General features: G+C 41.3%; 2 pseudogenes; both read right to left on the minus strand.

Moving 5' to 3' along the window:
- Positions 1 to 478: 478 nt before the first annotated feature.
- On the minus strand, positions 479 to 1,494 carry LOC147433528 (uncharacterized; annotated as a pseudogene).
- A 1,134-nt stretch (positions 1,495 to 2,628) lies between these two features.
- Positions 2,629 to 3,293, minus strand: LOC147433529 (uncharacterized; annotated as a pseudogene).
- Positions 3,294 to 20,250: the final 16,957 nt, after the last annotated feature.

The raw sequence follows: 20,250 nt of genomic DNA on the forward strand, positions 1-20,250 counted from the left end.
CCACATAAATACTCCAATCCAACGCTAGTGACGTTAACAACCTCAAGAGAACCGAACACCTGAAATTAACATAAAGAAATCACACGATGTATAATCAACACAACGAACCTACCAAGGAGAACTCACCATTTTTTCGAATCCCATATTGGCAATCTGCTTATCACAGATATCTTTGAAAAGCAACTTCAATTGAGAGGGAAATGGCATCAGGATAGTGTAGCCACGACAGACAATGTGTTAGAGGATTGTTTAAAGACATTTATGTTGTGGGCCACACAATCATAAAATCCATTCTCTTTGACTTCATTGGATATGTTATAAAAGTCAGCCTTTCGAGAAGGTACAAACAAAAGCTGCAGCAATAACAAACAGTCAAAACACTATCAAGAAGACTTAGAGCTGTGTATAGAAGCTTACCGTTGCTCTATCAACATCATCAAGGCCATCAACAACAATAAGTCTAGTGCCACTACTGCCATCACTTTTTGCCATGTTCTCCACCTTGATAACAGTAGAAGCTACAATAGGCACACCATCTTCAATTGAAGAAGTCCATGATGAGACAAGATCTTTAATCTTGTGCTCTGGAAAGAGAGTTAGCACAAAGTCGAATGAAGGAGCCTTCACAATAGATGTAGTTGCATCAGCATAGAGAGCAAGTTGGCAAGTGCCTCCATCACTAGCATTCTTTTTCCTCACAATAGGGCCCTCAATACGTATAAAATCACCCACCACAAATGTGTTGACAAACTGTTCAATATAATTTTCTGCCACAACAAAAGTGATAGTATGATGTGCAACCTTGTCCACAAGATCAGCCTTCAAAAATCTGATGTAATTTGATTTTTGGATTTTGTATGTGCCATACTTTGCAAGCACCTTGCCAACGAAGACAAAATGGAAGTTAATAGCATCAGCAAGATCAGATATAAGAAGCTCTCAGGCGTAGATTGACTCAATGCCAATTGAGATTCAAAAGAATCAACAATAGGTCTTGGCTCTTCTTTAATAGATGCTAAGCCCAACGAACGACTCACACCGACAGAGGGAGTGGCAATCCCAAAAGAGCTAAGCGGTGTTCGCCCTACATCACATGGCACACGATACTATTATTATCAATTACACATTGATAAGCCAGAGAAATTGGAAACAAAGCTAACCTCTCACAGTGGCCATTCCTCTTGCAATACTAAGAGCTTTTTGAACAGATTTTGGAGATTTGTTTAACTTGGCTTTGGGACTAAGCTTTTTAAATGATGAGTTTGGAGAACCCACTAAACTACTTGACGATCCAAGGCCCCCACTTTCAGACACAACTTCATCCAAGTTTTCAGTTCTAGGAGCTGCGATTAAAGTTTCAAAGTAGTCATTGCTTGAATTTGTAGTGAAAGCATCTATAATCAAGAGCAAGTTCAAAACAATTTCCAAGATAAGCAAGACAATAAGACTCTTAAGCACCAAAAGAGGAAACGAAATGCAGAGGTATATTACCATCCATATTCGAATCCATAGCGCCTTGGTATAGAGAGTGATGCTATGCTTTGATAATAGATGTGGCTGTAAAGTTTAAAAGACTATACTATAGAGGAAGTAAAACTCTCAATAAGAGTGATCTCATAATAGGAGGCTTGTAAAACGTGATGGTTCTTCAAAATACCTTTAGCTTTTATATACCAACAGCTCAAAGATTGAAACTTGATGGATAATCTTGAGTACTTCAAGAACGATAGTTTGAAAGTTCGACTCAAAGGTTGGCAGTAAATGCAGATTTTTACATTTTTTACCATCTATCATTATATAATATTGGGTCATGACCTATATACTCCATAAAGAGAGAGAGAGAGAGAGAGAGAGAGAGAGAGAGAGAGAGAGAGAGAGAGAGGGCTGCTCTTTTAGTTAACTCTACCTCGACTTTTGCAATAACAATAAAAGCTACAAATAACTCAACTATTACTAGAGAGAGGAGAGAAGAGAAGACAAGTGCATCCTAAATAAATTCAACTATTATTAGAGAGAGGAGAGAGGAGAAGAGAAGTGCAAGGCTGCAAATGAAATGAGAACTACAACTAAAGTAAATTAAGACATCTAAAGAAGAGAAACTAATATGTTAGAACTTTATAAAAATTTGAAGTAAATGATTCTAAATCGTCACATCAAAACGGATTTATTTTCATTCTTACTTTATAATATTAATAATGAACTTTGAGACAATCAAATTTAATATTGAAAGTTGAATAATTTTTTTAAATTAAAAAAATAACCGCATAGCCATAAATTTTCAATGTCAAATCCCCAAAACCTAACCGCATGCTCAACTAGTCCAAATTATCCATCAATAGGATTAAATCATGGACCAAGATTGCATCATAGAATGTGGAGCCAATAGTTTTTAATTAAGAGCACCTCGACACAACACCATTTTTTTTTTTTGTAGCAAACCAAAGCATAAAGTCTATCAACAACAATCGGACAAACTTTGAGAAATAATTAACGTCAAAAACATTGCGCAATTTCAAACTTAATCGACACCATAAAAGTTACATCTATGATAGTCTTCAAAAAATTTTGCCCGTAACAAAGTGTGCTTGACCTCGACATACAGTAAGCCACCCAAACCATCCAGTCCCATCAATGGCTCCGTACCACCCTGCAAAAAATAGCAAACTGTTAAACAAAATAGCCAACGGATACAAAGCAACAAATCAAATAAAAAAAAGTCTCTTTGCAACATACCGTAAATCAACACAAAATGCTGGCGACGAGGCACATGTGACACCAAACCGCCATAGACCGGCAAGCGGGATGACACAATAGAGTAGCGCAACACACCGCAGCAAAGCTGCACAGTAGAATGCCCCGATCCACCATAGACCGACGGAGAAGACGGCAATGCAGCACGACAACACCGAAAACAGCAGCAAAAGAATAGATCGACGTCCAAGATCCATCATAGGTCGACGAAGGAGACGTCCTAACAGAGCAGCAGAACCTCGATGCACAGAGTACCACGGCACACAACAGAACGGCCCAATCCACCACAGATCGACGGAGAGGACGACAATGCAACACGACATAACAGGAAACAGCAGTAGCACCACAGATCGGCATCCAAGATCCATCATAGATCGGCGAAGGCGACGTCCTAACAGAGCAGCAAGACTCGAATGCATATAGTAGCACGACACCACATCTTTAAGGCCCACTTCAAATCAGCGAAGGGGAGAAGAAAACAGAGCGGCACAACCCCGAGATATAGAGCAACACAACACCAAGGCATGACCCCAATCCACCATAGACCAGTGAACCAAGAACATGAGGCACCCGCAGAGAAGCACAATAGAGCACAAGCGTAGCCCAAATCCACCATAGATCGATGAGCAGGATGGCAAAACACAGCAACGCAAGACTGCGGAGAGGCAAGGCACTGAATCACTCCCAACAGCGCCATAGACCAGCGAGAGGAACCGCATCACACAAGCCACCATGTTCTCAACAACCCCATGCAAGAAGAAAAACAACACTATAGGAGCGGAGCAAGACAGTAGAGCAAGAGCGCGGCCTAGAACCGCCACAGGCCGGCGAGTAGTGCGACATGCCGCCATGGCGTCATGAACGAACCAGGACAGCACTACGGGAGCGGATCAGGACAACAGAGCAGGAGCATGGCACTGGGACAACAGAGCAGGAGCACGGCCAGCGCCATAGGCTGGCGCGAACAGGACGACAGAGAGGAGCAAGACAAGAGCACGCAGAGGCACCCCATGCACAGCGCGCACCCACGACCAAGAACCGCCATAGGCCAGCGCCCTTGAGCCTTGCCTACCCTACTAAGGGTTCATGAACCCTAACCCTAAGGAGACCTCCCTCCACGTAGCTCAAGGAGGCTCCACTCCAAAAGAGGGAAGAAATGTAATGCATGCACTCGTTATAAGCCCCTCCCACCAACCCCACTTTAAGCCTTCCAGCTTGCAGCTTGCACCCAACGTTCACCACTAAAAAAACGGAATCCAATGCACCTATCCTCTCAAGAGCCACTCAAAACTATATACGGTATTTTTTATTTTCACACTTATTTATAAAACACATGTGACATTTTTCCCTAAGAAAAAAGGCAAACCACCACTATGGCCTTAGCCCTTTGGGCAGGCCAAAAAGGTTTTTCCTTTCTGTGAGATGGGGGAGACCTACTTCTCACTTCTTCATCTTATTCAATAGTCATGAATATTTCATCTCTCCACACGAGGATATTTATTTCATTATCTCGTTTAGAGTCTTTTTGCAAAAGCATAGCATGACTACAGGTCTCGATCACAAGCGATCTACATTGCTATTTCTTGCCCTAAGCTACACGAGCGACTGCCGTGTGTGATGCACTATGTGCTAAATAAATTGAAAAAAAAACTCATGAGACATCCCCCCTCGCCCTTTACCCCCTCGCAACGTCCAGCACAGCTGTGCATTTTTTTGCCTTTGTCAATTGTGCATTTCGACGCGAATTTTCAAGCCTCCTTGCCACTTGCGATAGGATTTTGAAAGATTTCGCTTATTAAGTCATTTTCTCAAAAGGGTACGACATACTCTCTTCTAGAGTTATGAGTTGACAACTAAAACATGTCACAAATTAAGTTACAAACCTCGATGTGTATAGAATGAGTTGTGACATGAGTCATGGGATCTTAGATTTTCATGCAAGCAGTGCCATACTTCACAAATGAAATGAAGATTTGTAACTATATAAGGTGTTATCATATACATCAAATTTTCCTTAACCTTGAAACATATGTGCCAATATTTTGTATTTATATAGGGTAGAATCCCCAATTTAAGGACACTAAAAATGTCAGGCAAAAATCTCAGGCTGTGGCGCGAGATTTGAGTGTAGAATGGTAGAGCAATGAGCATGTAGCTCAAGAGGTTGTCTAGCTGGAAAAGAAGTGTTAATTGTTTTCGATGAATGTACATAGTCTGTTTAAATCAACTATAATACTAGCATGAGAATACTCATAAAACAGAGGATATACAAGAAGCCTTAAACATTTGAATATAACTGAGTAGAAATTTGAGAGATTAGTAACATGGCAAATTTGCTAACGCATTTCGACTTCTAAGAGTCTCATCATGGCTGACCATGTTAGCATGCCATCTCTCTTGGGGAGTTTATATATAGGAACATAGAAAGCTCTTTAAAAAGGGAGGAAAATTGGTTGGGTATTTGTAAAAAGGGAGGGAAAAGTGGGTGGTTGCCTTTAATGTATATGACTAGGCTTGAGTCTATGAACTTTAGAGAGTACCTACTATCATATCCTTGTGGGACTTGTACTCTACCATAATTGTGAAAAGCTAAATGAAGCCGGCTAATGAGAGAAAGGGCAAATAAATAAGTGAAAGTTTTAATTTGCAAGAGGATAGACAAGGCTACCTTTGAAAAATTTCAAGGAACTTCAAGTATAGAGGCCACAACAACGATGGCTAATAACATAGGGCATTAAGTGTAGAGCAAGAGGCATTGTCTTGCTAGTGGGTAGGCATGAATACAACAATTGGTGGGTGATGATTGGAGGATTAGATAGACACATGTAAAAAGTGAATTCAACCTTGATATGGGAATCAACTTTGGGGAAGGAAAGGGTGGGAGAAAGGAGGGTAGTCACAAGGATAGTGAAATGGAGCTATTTATTGGTTTGGTCAAACAAGAAGGTAAGTTGCCTGAAAAAGTATGAGGTGCAAGTATGCAGTAGGAGAAGGGGCATCACTAACACAAAGTGGCGAGGGACCCAATTTAAGGACACTAAAAATGTCGGGAAAAAATCTCAACCTGTGGCGCGAGATTTTGAGTTTACAATGGTAGAGAAATGAGCATGTAGCTCAAGAGGTTGTCTAGCTGGAAAAGAAGCGCTGATAGTTTTTTATGAATGTACAGCGATTGCAACAGGCATTAGTGCCTTGCCTCGCAAAAAAAAAAATGAGGCGCGGGTTGTAAGCCATCCCCCACGCCAAAAGAAGTGCAAATCAACGATGGCGTGCAAACTCGTGAGGTGACCAACTACGCTGAGACACATCAATCGATGTAAGCCAAGAACCCATTCATTGTTTTACACCTACTAGTACGCCTGTAGTTCATTTTATTAGGGGTAGGATGGGTCTTATTCAGGACCTATCCGCTTATTGAGGCATTTACCCTAGAGCAACAACATGTTCTTTATATTTAGGATTTGAATGCTTGATTTTGCATCTAGATTGAGATTGAGAAATGATATTGAAAATCCTGATGAAATGGTTGTATTAACGCTCGACCACCTACAATAGATCATTGGCCACCTCAAAGCCTGCTCCCCTACGAAAGATGATGCCAGATTGACTCTCCTTGGGAGCATCAAAAGATTGATATCCCTCTCTGAAGCCAACCTCTTAGAGAAAGCATTCACCGAGGATGAGTGCTCCCTTACGTTGCATGCTCCGGGCAAAGAAAGATTACCTGGTTGGAATGGGTTGACTTTTGTGTTCTTCATGGAATTTTGGGATGATCTTAAGTCTCCCATCGTGGGACTAGAATAGAGGCTTTTGAAAAGGAACGGATCAATTGGATTTTGATTTTAGCCTCAATGGGTGCTTTTGATTTTAGTCTTACTGGGTTAGAAAGATTTCTGATCAACAGAGCCCTTGAACGGCTCACTAGGTGGTATTTGTCGAACTGTGAATCCAAGCTGGAGTGGAAAGCTTGGCAGTCTGTGAACAAACATTTCCTAAAACCCCAAACAAAGGATGTGTATCTCACCCTTATGGAATCAGAGGATTGGTTCTCCCCACTCAATAAACAATGGGGCAAAAATTGGCCAGGGTCAAGGTGGGAGACGATCGTCAAGAACATAAGGTTCCCTCATTGTCCGCATGGGATGAAGGTCTTCTTATGGAAGGTGATATGGGGAGACATGCCAACTAGATTGAAGGCCCTTGATAGGAAAATTTGTCCAGATAGATGCTTGCAATGTAAAATGGCTTGTGAAAACCTCTCTCACTTGTTTAAGGAGTGTTCGACAATCTGTGCAAGATTTGTAAATGGGTCCAAAAGACCTGTAGATTCTTCAAGAACGATCTCTTCTTGGGAGAGAAGATGTTCAAGATCCATACACTACTTCTTGCTACACAAATTGTGAGGTATTTCTACTTTAAACACACATGTGGAAGACAAGGAACTGTTGGATCTTTTAGAACTCCCTGGAAGTAGCTAAGTTCGTGGAGATATCCCAAGAAAGCAGGGTAATGATCATTGCCATTAGAAAGCAAAGGGACTCAAAGGAGTGAAACAGGACCCTGGGGGCCGTAATAACGGACGTGCAAAGGTGAAAGTGTGGGCTTCTTTATCGTCATGGGGTAGCTCCCCCATCAGCCAATGTATCTATGATCCGTTGAAGTGGTCATGGATTGTCATGAGCATGGGAATATGTAATTTTTTGGATCTATGAATATAATCCACTCACCATTGTGAGTTTTGCAAACACAAAACAAATGTGTGCACTTAGAAAGAATATACATGCATATATTCAAAAATAATTGAAGAATGTGAAATTTGGAACCATCATTGTATAGTTTGTGGAGAGAGAGAGTTTGTTGGGGGGGGGGGGGGGGGGGGGGGGGGGGGGGAGAGAGAGAGAGAGAGAGAGAGAGAGAGAGAGAGAGAGACGCTTAATAAGGACTCTCATTGTATTAACAAAGCCCATTTCACATCCTTGAAATTCATCATCTTAGTAGTGTGCATGCATCATATTCTTCATTATCCCCTTGCCCATCAAGCCATAGTTAGAAGAAGGGAAAGGGAGAAGAGGGGGCATATTGTGACAATTTTCAGAATCGTTCCATGTGGGCCATGCAAGCTTTTTGAACCCACACTATGACTCTGTAGAAGTCCCACAGTACTCTTTTATCTGCTCCCTCTGTAATATGTTCTACCACATTAAAAGGATTCAACATCCCCTATTTTTCTCCATTTTTAGATCACAACGGGATTAAAATGACTATGCACAGGTCAAGAACACCAAGATGTGGAAAAGCTCCTTGTTTTCTTAACAGTAATTTGATACCAAAAAGAACACTTTAGTGTTCTTTTTTCACAAGTTTAAATAATCCCGGGTACATAAAATCTAGAAAGCATCTCAAGTAACGATTTTGAGAACTTATAAAATGTTATCCAAAGTACTCATAAAAATTAAAATCCATGACCTTTCCTACACAACTTTAATAGTAACTATACTCGTGAAACTTGTACTCTAGTCTAAGAAAAAAATGAGCAGGTGCATGGTGGCTATTTATATATGTATTTGAGATTTTTGTAATTGTCAATGTAAAACCAAAATCTTTGTGACTAGAACTAAATATGGAAAGTTGTGTGGGTCAAATATGCAACATTTATGAATTCAATTAATGATCATATAAAACATTTACTTCATCTAAACTTGCAATGTCTTATGCTGCATATATATACTAGATCTATGACTCCATTGCTTAAGGTCATACTATTTGATGGTTATGCAAACCACATGTAGTGATTTATGACATATCCCAAAAACTATGCATATTGTAATTTTTGTTTTTTATTCATCAAATATTAGCCTTAAAAATAAAGTTCATCTTTGGGGTTCTCCATTCATATCACCTATTTGTAAACAAATAGCTCACATAGACATAGTAAAATCTGGACTCATAACTAGGCTATGAAGCTCTATTTCTTGCTATAATAATTTTTTCCTATCCATACAACTTGAAATCTATGCAAAATCTTATTTTGATAAGAAGTTATATTTAATTTAACCTAATTTAACCTACTCACTCAATTGAGTGAATTTGCAAGAAAAAAAACAATTTAGGGAAATTTTGTTAAAATTGTACTAGATTTTTAGGATTTTTCCATCTTAAAACTTATCAACATAATCCTAATTTGGTATTAATTAAAAATAAAATAAAATTTAGTTATGTTCTGCACCTCATAACTGACCTAAGGTATGACGTGACTTATCAAAAGATTTTCTAGCTTCATCAAATAGTTATGACAAGTTGTGGAAAATGTAAGACACTTTATTGTTTTAGGACACTTGAGTATCCGATTACAAAGTGGTGTTAAATGAAACCTACAAAAGCATAGCAATTGTTAGCAAAATGAGAGAGAGAGAGAGAGAGAGAGAGAGAGAGAGAGTCATAAAATATAATATCTAGCTTTACCAAATGATTTTCTCATATTAAACTGATCATTTATTATGGGAAGATAAAAGAGGAACAAGAGTTAGGATATAGATATGTGCTTCTAGACCTATCCTCAACAGGGCACCAAAAGGAGAAATGGTTGCATTTCAAGAGGGGTCCAAAAGGAGACGATCTACCAAAGAGAAATGTGCAATAAGTGCTTCTAGATTTACCTCAACAAGGGACCAAGAGGAGAGATGGTTACATCTCAATAGGGGTCCAAAAGGAGGTAGTCTATCAAAGAGCAATGTGCATCTAATGGAGCTTAAAAGAGCTTAGGGTTAGCTTCATTAAAGACCTCCAAAAGTTAGTGTTAAAAAGTCCTTTGACCTTAGGCAAGCTAGGGCTGATTACAAGATTTTTTTCTAAAGATTAAAAAGGTTATATCCATCTCATAAAAAAAGAAAAAAGGGTTGCTGCTAGCATAGAAGAGCCTTAGTCTTTAAGGAAAATGATTGGGTCTTGCTAAAGTTTCTCAAGGCTTGTCTAAGGCATACTACGCGCAAGACTCCTATGGGCCACCAAGAGTATTCCAAAGGATGGTTTAGTTGGGGCCACAACTAGGTTGCAGCTTGTGCATAGTGATGTTTGTGGGCCCATGCAAACTCCGTCCTTGGGCAATTACCTGTACTTCGTGACTTTCATTGATGATTACTCCAGGCATGCATACGTATTTCCACTTAAAGCAAAGTCCGAAGTTTTTATGTTCTTCAAATAATTTCTAGATATGGCTGAAAATGTATCGAAATGTACTATGGGCACCCTCTGTTTCCGATCGGGGGGGGGGGAGTCTATGTCTCATGAATTTCATGCATTTCTGGCTAGTCGTGGGATAAAACACCAATGCACAGTGCCTTATACACCTCAACAAAATGGTGTTGCTGAGAGAAAAAATAGGTCACTTATGGAAATGGCACGATGTATGGTCAATAGTCAAGCTTTTCCGCATTCCTTTTGGCTTAAGGCCATCATGTGTGCCACTTATGTACTAAACATGTGTCCTACGAAAGCTTTGCAGTCTATTACTCCATATGAAGCATGGCATGATAAAAAGTTTTCTATTGAGCACATGCATGTTTTTGGCTGTTTGACATATGCTTTGGTGCCACAAACACATCGCAAAAAATTGGATGATAAGGCTGTCAAATGTATTTTTGTTGGTTATAGTGCTGAAAGCAAAGGTTACAAGTTGTATCATCCGCAAACAAAGCGTATTCTGGTTTCACGAGATGTAATGTTTGTGGAAGATTCTATTCAACCCTTGTTATCATGTACCAGAGACATCAATGTAAGCTCACAGGACATTTATGACACTTTGTTGCCTCTTTTCAGTGGTGGAAGTTCGAATGTAAATTCCAATGAGGCAAATGTACAGCCTATGGGGGTTTCCAAAAATGTTAGAGATCAGCCTATTACTGATGCAGATGTACATGATGTACTTGATGAGGAAAGGGTTAAAAATGAGAAGGCTAGGGGTATGCCAAAATGGTTGGTGCATACATTGTGTGACAGTAAATTGGATGCACCTTTGTCTAGTCGTACTTGTTTAGGCTCTCGCCATGCATCTTATGCATCAGATTGTTATGCTTTGGTTGTGTCTAGCTTACATGATGTTGAGGAGCCTCTGTCTTTGATGAAGCACAAAATTCAAAAATTTGGATGGCTGCCATCATGCAATCAGAATATGATGCACTTATTGAAAATGACACATGGACTTTATGTGATTTGCCTCCTGGCAAAAAGTCCATTGGTACAAAGTGGGTTTACAAGTTGAAACGCAAGCCGGATGGTGAGATCGATCGCCATAAGGCTCGACTTGTTGCAAAGGCTTATGCACAGCAAAAAGGCATAGATTATGAAGAGACTTTTTCTCCCACTCATTGTATGACTATTGTGTATTTTCTATGTGCATTGGAAGCTCATTTTGGTTGGGATGTACATCAATCAGACATTGTTACTGCTTTCTTGAATGGTGACATATTTGAGGAAGTTTATGTAACGCAACCTCGTGGTTTTGTCAAGAAAGGACAAGAGGACAAAGTGTGCAAATGTAACAAGGCTTTGTATGGGTTGCAGCAATCTCCTCGTGCTTGGTATGAGAAAGCTGACACTCATTTGGTCAAACAAGGCTTTCGTAACAGTCCAACAAAAAGCACATTGTATGTAAAGCTTGAGGGTGATGTTCTTCTCATTGTGGTTCTTTATGTAGATGATTTGTTGATCACTAGACCAGATGAGAGACATATTACTGAATTTAAGGCTGATTTGAATGTTACTTTCAAGATGAAAGATTTGGGGTTGTTGCATCACTATTTGGGCATACAGTTTAACTAGTGTGATGGTGGTATTTCCTTGTGTCAAAAAAGTTACATAGAGACATTGCTATGTAAGTTTGGACTTGAGGATTGCAAACCTATTGCCACTCCCATGGAAACAGGTTTGAAATTGAGTCTTCATGATACTAGTGATCCTGTAGATGTCACTCTTTACCAAAATGCTATTGGATGCCTCGTTTATGTATGCAATACACGGCCGGATATTCAGTTTGCAGTCTCAGAGGTTAGTAGATTTATGCATAGCCCAGGGTCTAAGCATTGGCAGGCTATCAAGAGGATTTTCCGATACCTTATTGGCACTTTACATCTTGGCTTTTTTTATCCCAAGTGGGGATCATTGCCGCCAGAATTACGTGCTTTTTTGGACTCAGATTGGGCCAGTTGTTTTGACACGCGAGTGTCCACAAGTGGTTTTGGTTTCATGCTTGGCAGTTCATGTATATCCTGGTTGAGCAAGAAGAAACCTACTGTGGCCACTTCGAGTTGTGAGGCTGAGTACAGGGCAGTCTTCACAGCTACGGTTGAGTGTGTATGGCTCGGACGCCTTATGGCCGATTTGGGTGTTCGACAGGACACTGCCAACACTATCTACACTGACAGTCAGAGCGCATTGGCAGTTGCAAGGAACCCAGTTTTTCATGCTCACACAAAGCACATTGAGGTGCATTACCACTATGTCAGGGAGAGGCTCTGAGCAAGAGAGATCAGTTTCACTTATGTGCCAACACAGGACAACCTTGCAGATATTTTCACAAAGGCATTGTCTCATGAGAAGATTGAAGCTTTCCGCAAAGCTTTGGGCTTACTCCCCTTTGTGGACTGATCGTGTCCTCAGGGCATGGCACTTCCCTTTACTCATGTGCCATCTCTCGTTCACCACATCACTCCAGGGGGGATTTGTTACCATATACATGTGGTAGTGATGTGTGTGAACACACTAGGACCGTGGGGCATTTTTTCCCTCTTTAGAAGGTTTTTTCCCCGTGCATTGTATATACGCCCATCACTCTAGGGCTATCTATCTTTCCATTGCACACTAAATAATACACTCTCTACTGTGTGCCTTGAGCTTCCTTTGTCTTCTCCAAGCTGTGTGTGTTTCTCTGCAACCCTAATTCCAACAACCTCCAAATTCGTCATTACCTTTCCATGTATTTGTTGATGAATCGGATATGGCTATTGGTGTTGTTCTCATGCAGGAAAGAGTTAGGGGATGGTTTAGACCTGTCTACAATGCTAGTAGGGTGTTAACATTAGTTGAAAGGAATTATGATGTGACAAAAAGAGAAGCTCTTGGCATGGTATATGCTTTAACCAAATTTGGACATTATTTGCTTAGCAACACAGTTATTTTTCGTGTGGATCATCAGACATTGCTTTACTTGATTAAAAAGACATTGTTGACTGGAAGATTAGCTAGATGAATGTGCAAGAAGCTCATTCAAGAACAACAGGAGGACATTTTTCCGGTGATATAGCAAGTAAGAAAGTGTTGTAAGCTGGATTGTGGCAGCCCACTATATTGAAGGATGCCCATGAGCATGCTAGAAGATGTGTGATTTGTCAAAGGGCAGGCCAACCAAATTCTGGGGATAGAATGTCTGATCATCCTATACTACCTCTAGAACCTTTTCAGAAGTGGGCAATGGACTTTGTTGGACCTGCCAAGCCCACTACTAGTAAAGGATGTAAGTACATTCTGGTGGCTATAGATTATTGTACCAAGTGGGTTGAAGTTGTTTCTCTTCAAAACAATAAAGCTCAAAGTGTAGCCAAATTTTCTTTATCATAACATCATGCCTAGGTTTGGATGTCTTGTGGAGTTGGTGAGTGAGAGAGGAAGCCATTTTCTAAATAAGGTGGTTGATGAATTAACAAAAACTCACATGGGTGCATGGGAGTGTTCTTCTTGGACCGCGTTACACAACGGTGGCCACAGACATGGACGCATGGCCAGGTTTCACTTGGACTTGGCTATATAAGGGTGGCTACACATGGGCGTTTAGAGGCTCCCTTACATCTATATAAGGAGGCCTTCTCCATGATAATTTTTCGCACTACACACAAGAGGTGTGCACAGTAGACACACATGCACATCCTTGTTGAAGGATTGTTAGCCCCTTGTATTTTCCTACTTGCTTTAGTTGTCTAAATCGCCATCTGTTAGAAGCTGGACACACCCCACGGAAACTAACTACTTGGAAGATTATCATTTTTTGTAATTATTCATTTATTGAGGAAACCTAATTTTTCACCTTGTAAATATTGGGGCTTACAGAAGTTTCCAGATTGTATTCCAGTTTTGATAGTTAGATTGAGTAGATGGTTGATTTGGAACTTTAGGGTTTCAGAATTGTAAGGTATATATACCACTTTTTGACCTTAATGAAAAACCTTTTGTCATTTTTAAAAACAAGTTTTGAAGTTTGTGAGTGAGCGTACTGTACGAGAGAGAGTGTGACCTTCATCTTGACGCTACGTGTGCACCGGTGGTCAGAATCGAGTGCGGAGAAGTGCAGCGTGTTGCCCCCAACAAGAGCTACGCGCCGATACCTACATTACGTGCGTACGGTCTAGTTTTGCGAGCTCCTTCTACGAGCTTCATCTGGTGATTTGGTGAGCATAAGTTGTCCAATTTTGCATTGCAGCATATCCATGCGTTCACATTGAGTAGAACTACACATTAGGCACTTTAGATTTCGGAAACGAAGACCTACAAATTTCGGCCAGACATCCTATGTGATATTGCACCGGGTGTTTTGGGTTGGGGTTTTGGTTCATAGACCTTAGGGAGAGCGACCTATTGGTGATAGTAGGGTCTCCTTCAAGTTCTATGTTGTTTCGAGAATGTTTAATGGGTGTTCGGCTCTAAACAGCGTTGTAGGAAGTTTCCTCTTATGCACTCTTGAAGACTGTGACTTAGACAATTGGTAGAGACCTCTGTAGGAATTAGTTAGGAGTCGGTCGAGTGTAGGTTGACACCTTATGCTTGCTTCCATGCGCCTGCGGGTCGAGCTTTGTCCTTAGCTCACATTATATGTTAGGTGAGTTCTCGCTGTGCTGACGTCCGTCACGACGTATCCGTCCAACATTGGCGCCGTTGCCGGGGACGAAAACCTTAGGTAGGTGACCGAGACTAGTCCTTGAGGATAGGGATTTTTGGCTTGCCAAGAGTCTCATTTTACATTTAGATAGGATCAGAGAGTGGAGGACTCTCTAGGTCTTAGAGGGAGTCTAGGGAGCGTGTGTCTGGCCTAGATCCTTCGACTTAGGTAGAATTAGGTAGACCAAGATAGTTTTAGATATTAGTTGTGTTCTTGAGTAGGAGTTGGAGTGGTAGAAGCGGTGAGAGGAGAGCTTGAGAGTCCAGAGAGGCCAAAAAGCAACCAAAACACCATTATCACCAATTCACATGATGAGTAGGAGTAGAGTAAGTAGGACATCATGATTCAGGATCTAGAGCACTTCATGTATGTATACTTGCTTGGTAAATTCATCACAAGTTTATAAAAGATGCAAAAGTGTGTTTGAAAGCCTAAGTGAAGTCCAAAAGTTACTGTGAGTGTTTCTGATAGAGCTGCAGAGCATCAGGAGCATTTCTGTCAGAAAAAAAAAAATTCAAGCCAGGAGACATCCTACGCGTAGGATGTCTACAGGCTAATCTGGTAGGAATTTTGGGACTTTGAGTTGACCAGTGTGTTCAAAAGGTGGGGTTTACCCTATTTTCAACTGGAAAGTGGAAATTTGACCATATCTTGACAGGATAAGGCCAGGTAGACTAAAATTGCCAGACATCCTACCCAAATTGTGCCAAAGCATTATTTTAAGGCCAAAACCATAAGATGGCTGCATGAGCATGTCTTGCATGATATATTGAGTGACTCAGAGGGGTTTCATCTCGTTTGGGTGAGAAAATTGGGTTTAAAGCAGACTTCAGCACTTTTGAATGAAAAAGGCAAGAACAGCTAAAATCGGGGACTTTTGAAATCCAAATCCAAATCTAAGCATACCACTGGGTTGCTGACATCAAGGGGAAGCTGTGGGTCAAGTCTGGGGTCAAATAGGCCAAAAAGACATCCTACGCGTAGGATGTCTTTTGTGTGATTTTGCACTCCAAACCAAATTTTGAGCATACCAAAGTGATCAGAAACTCAAGGGGAGCCTCTGTTTTGAATTTGAAGCCAGTCTTATGAAAAAGACATCCTACGTGTAAGATGTCTAAAGCAAGAAATTGAAGCCAAATACTGACAATGGGCATAGCAAGGTGTTGTATAGCCTGAGGCAAGCCTCCAGGTCAATTTTGGTCCAAATTGGAGTTGGTTAGACTGATCAAGATCAACAACAGGCTGTCGGAACAGATTTCTGACTCATTGACCGGCTTATAGGTGTCCAAATCAAAGAGTAAAAACAGCTGTAGACTCAGCACATCAAGGGGAATCCATAGTGCAAAAATCCAGGCAAAACAAAGCAGGAGACATCCTACGCGCAGAATGTCTATTGGGGCCTACTGAAGAGAAAATTTGACTGGGCTTAGACAGTGAGATTCCATTTGGCTCAAGGGTTCCAGAACTTCTTTCAGAAGTGAATTTGGACCTTGTTTGTTCATTTGATGGAGCAAAGGCTGAATTCTGACTTTTTTCACGTAAATTGACCAACATCCGAGGGAAGTACAGTTCCAGAATAGCAGACCTAATCCAGAACATCAGCAGTGTATAAAATATAGTAGTGGTTGAGATTAACTCTCCAATTATACCAATCATTACTAAGATAACCTCTAACAGATAAATGCTTTGATTCGATTGCCGAAATTAAACGCTTGTGTACAGGTATATTCAGCAACAAAGCAAGAAGTTGTGCAGAGACTGATCCTTTGCCAGGTGAGTGGTTGGATTTGTGATTAATTGCATTGATAAGTTTGATGAATTTAAGATCAGGAAGATACATTTTTAGAGACCAGAAGGTGGCAGGTGACCAAGGTAGCTTAGTGTCCCCACTGAGGAGAGTATAACTCATGCAAGGCTAGATCCACTAGCACTGATTATTGAGGAAGGTAGTGATACTGACACCTCGTCAGACAAATCTTTCTTCATGATGGGTAGTCAACAACCAGGAGGTTTCACCCATGACGGACCAATGCCAGGAGGAAGCACCTCCCTAAATCCTTTGAATGATTCCAAGCTCATTGCGATCTTCTTAGAGGGAACAAACTCGAGGGGAGCCCTAGTCTATTCTGACTATCTAGGATGCAAGTGCATTTGTATCGAAGAGAGGCCAGCACGGAGATTGGAGATAATTCGAGTGTATGATGATGGAGATAGATTCCGAGACGAAAAGGGAAACCACTATCTAATAGTCGGTAACCCTGAAGAGTACAACAGATATGGAGATAGTGTGGCGAAAGGAAAAATGGTTTTAGAAGCTCAAGAACCGCCACCAAACATTGATCGGCCCGGAGCTATTTTTATGTATGATAAGAAAACAACCAGGGTTCCAACTTATAATGAGAACGTGGGAATCTACAAGCATGAGAGTGAGGGTATAGTCTCTTACTTTCGCAGCAAAGAACCATCATTAGGAGACATATGAACCCTCTAGGGGCCCTTTGGGATTAAGGTTAATCAGAGGCCAGCCAATAGGAAGAGGGTGGTGGACACACTCTACAACTAGGAAAAGCTAGGTGTGTCATAGTTTGTCCCCTCTTTCCCTTGGTTTGCCTAGGTCAAAACAACCTTTTAGAGGAGAATACCATGCTCTTAGAAGCCTTTAAAACCTGGAAAAGGGGGCGTGACAGTGAGGTGACAGTTGGAAAAGTGAAGATGACATGATGGTACAATGTAATTTGAATTGGGGAGGGGGGAAGGGGGAGGGGGGCTTCAATCTCAACCATTAGATCCTTTTTTCATCCAATGGATATCATCAAAAGGCGCCTTTCAACCTCCACCCTTCATCTTGAGTGAGATCTAGTGGCTAGGATGGGCTCCCCTCTCTTCAAAATGCGCCTTTTCACCTCCTCCCTTGATCTTGATTGAGATCCAAACGCCGAGATTGAGTCCCCACTTCAAATGGCACCTTTCAACCTCCACCCTTAATCTTGTGCAAGATCCAATGGTCAAGATTTCACACCCACATCATATGGACCCTTGCTCTTTTACCCATTAAACAACTTGCACCTTCTCCTCCAATTAACCAATGGTCCATCTTCCAAGGCCTATTAAATATGGGCCAAAGACCCCACTAGTCAGTGTCTTTTGAAAATTGACATATTCTATCTCAAAACCACTAAGAGGTTTTTTGTGTCCCCTTAACCCCCTACCAATTAGAAACTTAATCCCAAACCTTACAAGGCCCCAAAGAAGTCCAATATTTTCCTAATGTACGTAAATGAATTAAGCAAAGACAAGGTTCTTTACTTATTTCGCTTACTTCGCTTATGAGAGTGAGGGTATAGTCGCTTACTTTCGCAGCAAAGAACCATACGTAAACAAATTAAGCAAAGACAAAGTTCTTTACTTATTCTCTTATGAAACTGCTATGGGAAAGGGTATAATTTTTGTTGATATATACGAGCGAGAATACCAACGTATTCTCCTAGAGGAGGTAGAAAGGGCAACAGGTCCAGGAGCATCAACATACACCCCTGAGGAAGTGCCAAGAGCCACCTACACCCCAAGCAAGTCGACAAATCCCTTTTCTGAAGAGTATGACGCTACCTCACATTCCACATGACCGCAGGCATTCAACAACCAAAACCAACCAGCAAACCAGCCATCATTGCAGGCATGGCTTCGACAGAGTGCAACATTGGAACAAGACCGAAACCGAGATGGTTATCAAGCCGCAAGAGGGCTAAGGGATTTGCAAGAACCACCACTCTATTCAAGGTATCAAGGAGAGAGTAATCCAAAGACTCAAGGGTCAACAGAGCCTGGAGGGCCACCCTTAGAACGAGTTCGAAGAGATGAACCATCTATGGCGAGAACTATTAGAAATTATGGCTTAGGAGCACCACTGGGAGAGGAACTAGCCTACTACAGAAGACCTGAGGAGGTATATCAAACAGGATGTGGAGATCCAATGATGAGGTTTGTAGACCATCGTAGAATTAGACCTTCTCAAGTGCAAAAATGGGTAAACAAGAAATACACAAGAAACAGAGACCCAAGAGATCATGTAGCAGCCTTTGTGCGTGTAATTAGAGTCGTAGAGGTGTTAGACTTCCCTACCCAATTTGCAGGGTTTGGACTAACCCTAGAGGATGACGCTGCCACTTGGTTTGACTCTGTAGAGCGTAGAGACTTTGAGTCTATGGAGGAAGTGTTTGACGAATTTATCGAGGAATTCTCACAAAGGGGGATAGCTCATAATATTTTCTCACAAATCCATAAATTCAAACAGAAAGATGGAGAATCTGTACGAAAGGTAGTCCTAATACTAAAAACATATATTAAGTTCTGTCCTGTGGAAGAACTGCCAACTCAGTCCAGACTTATGCTTATATTTATCCAAGGACTAAGGAATGCGGATCTCCAAAAAAACTTACATATGAAGAGGAGCACGACGTTGAATGAATTGACCAAGGAGGCTCTTTACCTTGTGGACAATTGTGCGGTCTACAAAGAGGGGGAGTTCAAGGTCCTTGACAACGATTCATCTTCACAACATGCCTATGCATGCATATTATGAAGATCCCAATGGATATGCGGAAAACCCTGTCTATTATCCACCGAAAGAACCCTCGACACCAGAACCATGGAGCATGATAGGAAGTACAGGACCACCAATAGTTGCACAGGCAGCAGGAGAAGGAAGATATAGCTTAGATGAATGAACATTGTTATTCATAGCCAACGGAGGCATGGGCAGACAGAGACATGCATACCAACAAAGAGGCGCTCAAGGAGCACCTCAACAACCCAAGGGACCCTGCTACAAGTGTGGTGGAGACCATTGGCTAAGAGACTGTCCTCATGATGAAATCATTAGAGTCAATGCACCAAATGTGGAGTTACTCATTTGATTCTTGATTGCCCTAAAAATCCGATCAAAGAAGCAAAAACCACCTTGAACATGCTAGAAACAGTACCTTCCAGTGGAGGGTCGGAAAATGAAACAAACATCCCTATTCAGGCGGTAACACGAGCCCAAGCTCAAAGAATGACGAACGAACCCATCGTTGAAGAGCCAAAAACCAATGCCCAAAGTTCAGAAACAAAAAATCAGAGAAGCACTTGGAAAGCTAGAAAGGCACGTATGAAAGCCAGGAAAGAACGAGAGCAAACTGCTCTATCCGAGGAGTTGAAACATACAAAGGATAGATTAGAGCGGTTAGAGGATCTAGCTAGCTTAAGCTCACACACCACTGCAACCATAGCACCCAAGGAAATAGCAGAGCCCAAAAGTGCAGGATAAGGAGGATCTGTACTAGCAGACAAGGTAAATGAGCAGTTGGATGTGCTTCTAAAGGCTTATGAAGCCAAACTCAAAAAGAACCAAACCCAGGAGCAAAGGTGGATGACTTATCCATATGCGGAAATAGAAAAACAGAGGTTGGAAATGTGCAAAAGGATGATTGAAATAGCTCAATCATTGATGGAAGACCCGCTGGGTAAACCTGCAAATTGGCATGAGGCACCAGCTCCAACCCCTATCCAACCAACTTTAGAGGAACAAGTAGAAACAA

This window comes from Adiantum capillus-veneris, chromosome 19, assembly GCF_014529385.1.
Source record: "Adiantum capillus-veneris isolate H3 chromosome 19, ASM1452938v2, whole genome shotgun sequence".
NCBI lineage: Eukaryota > Viridiplantae > Streptophyta > Polypodiopsida > Polypodiales > Pteridaceae > Adiantum > Adiantum capillus-veneris.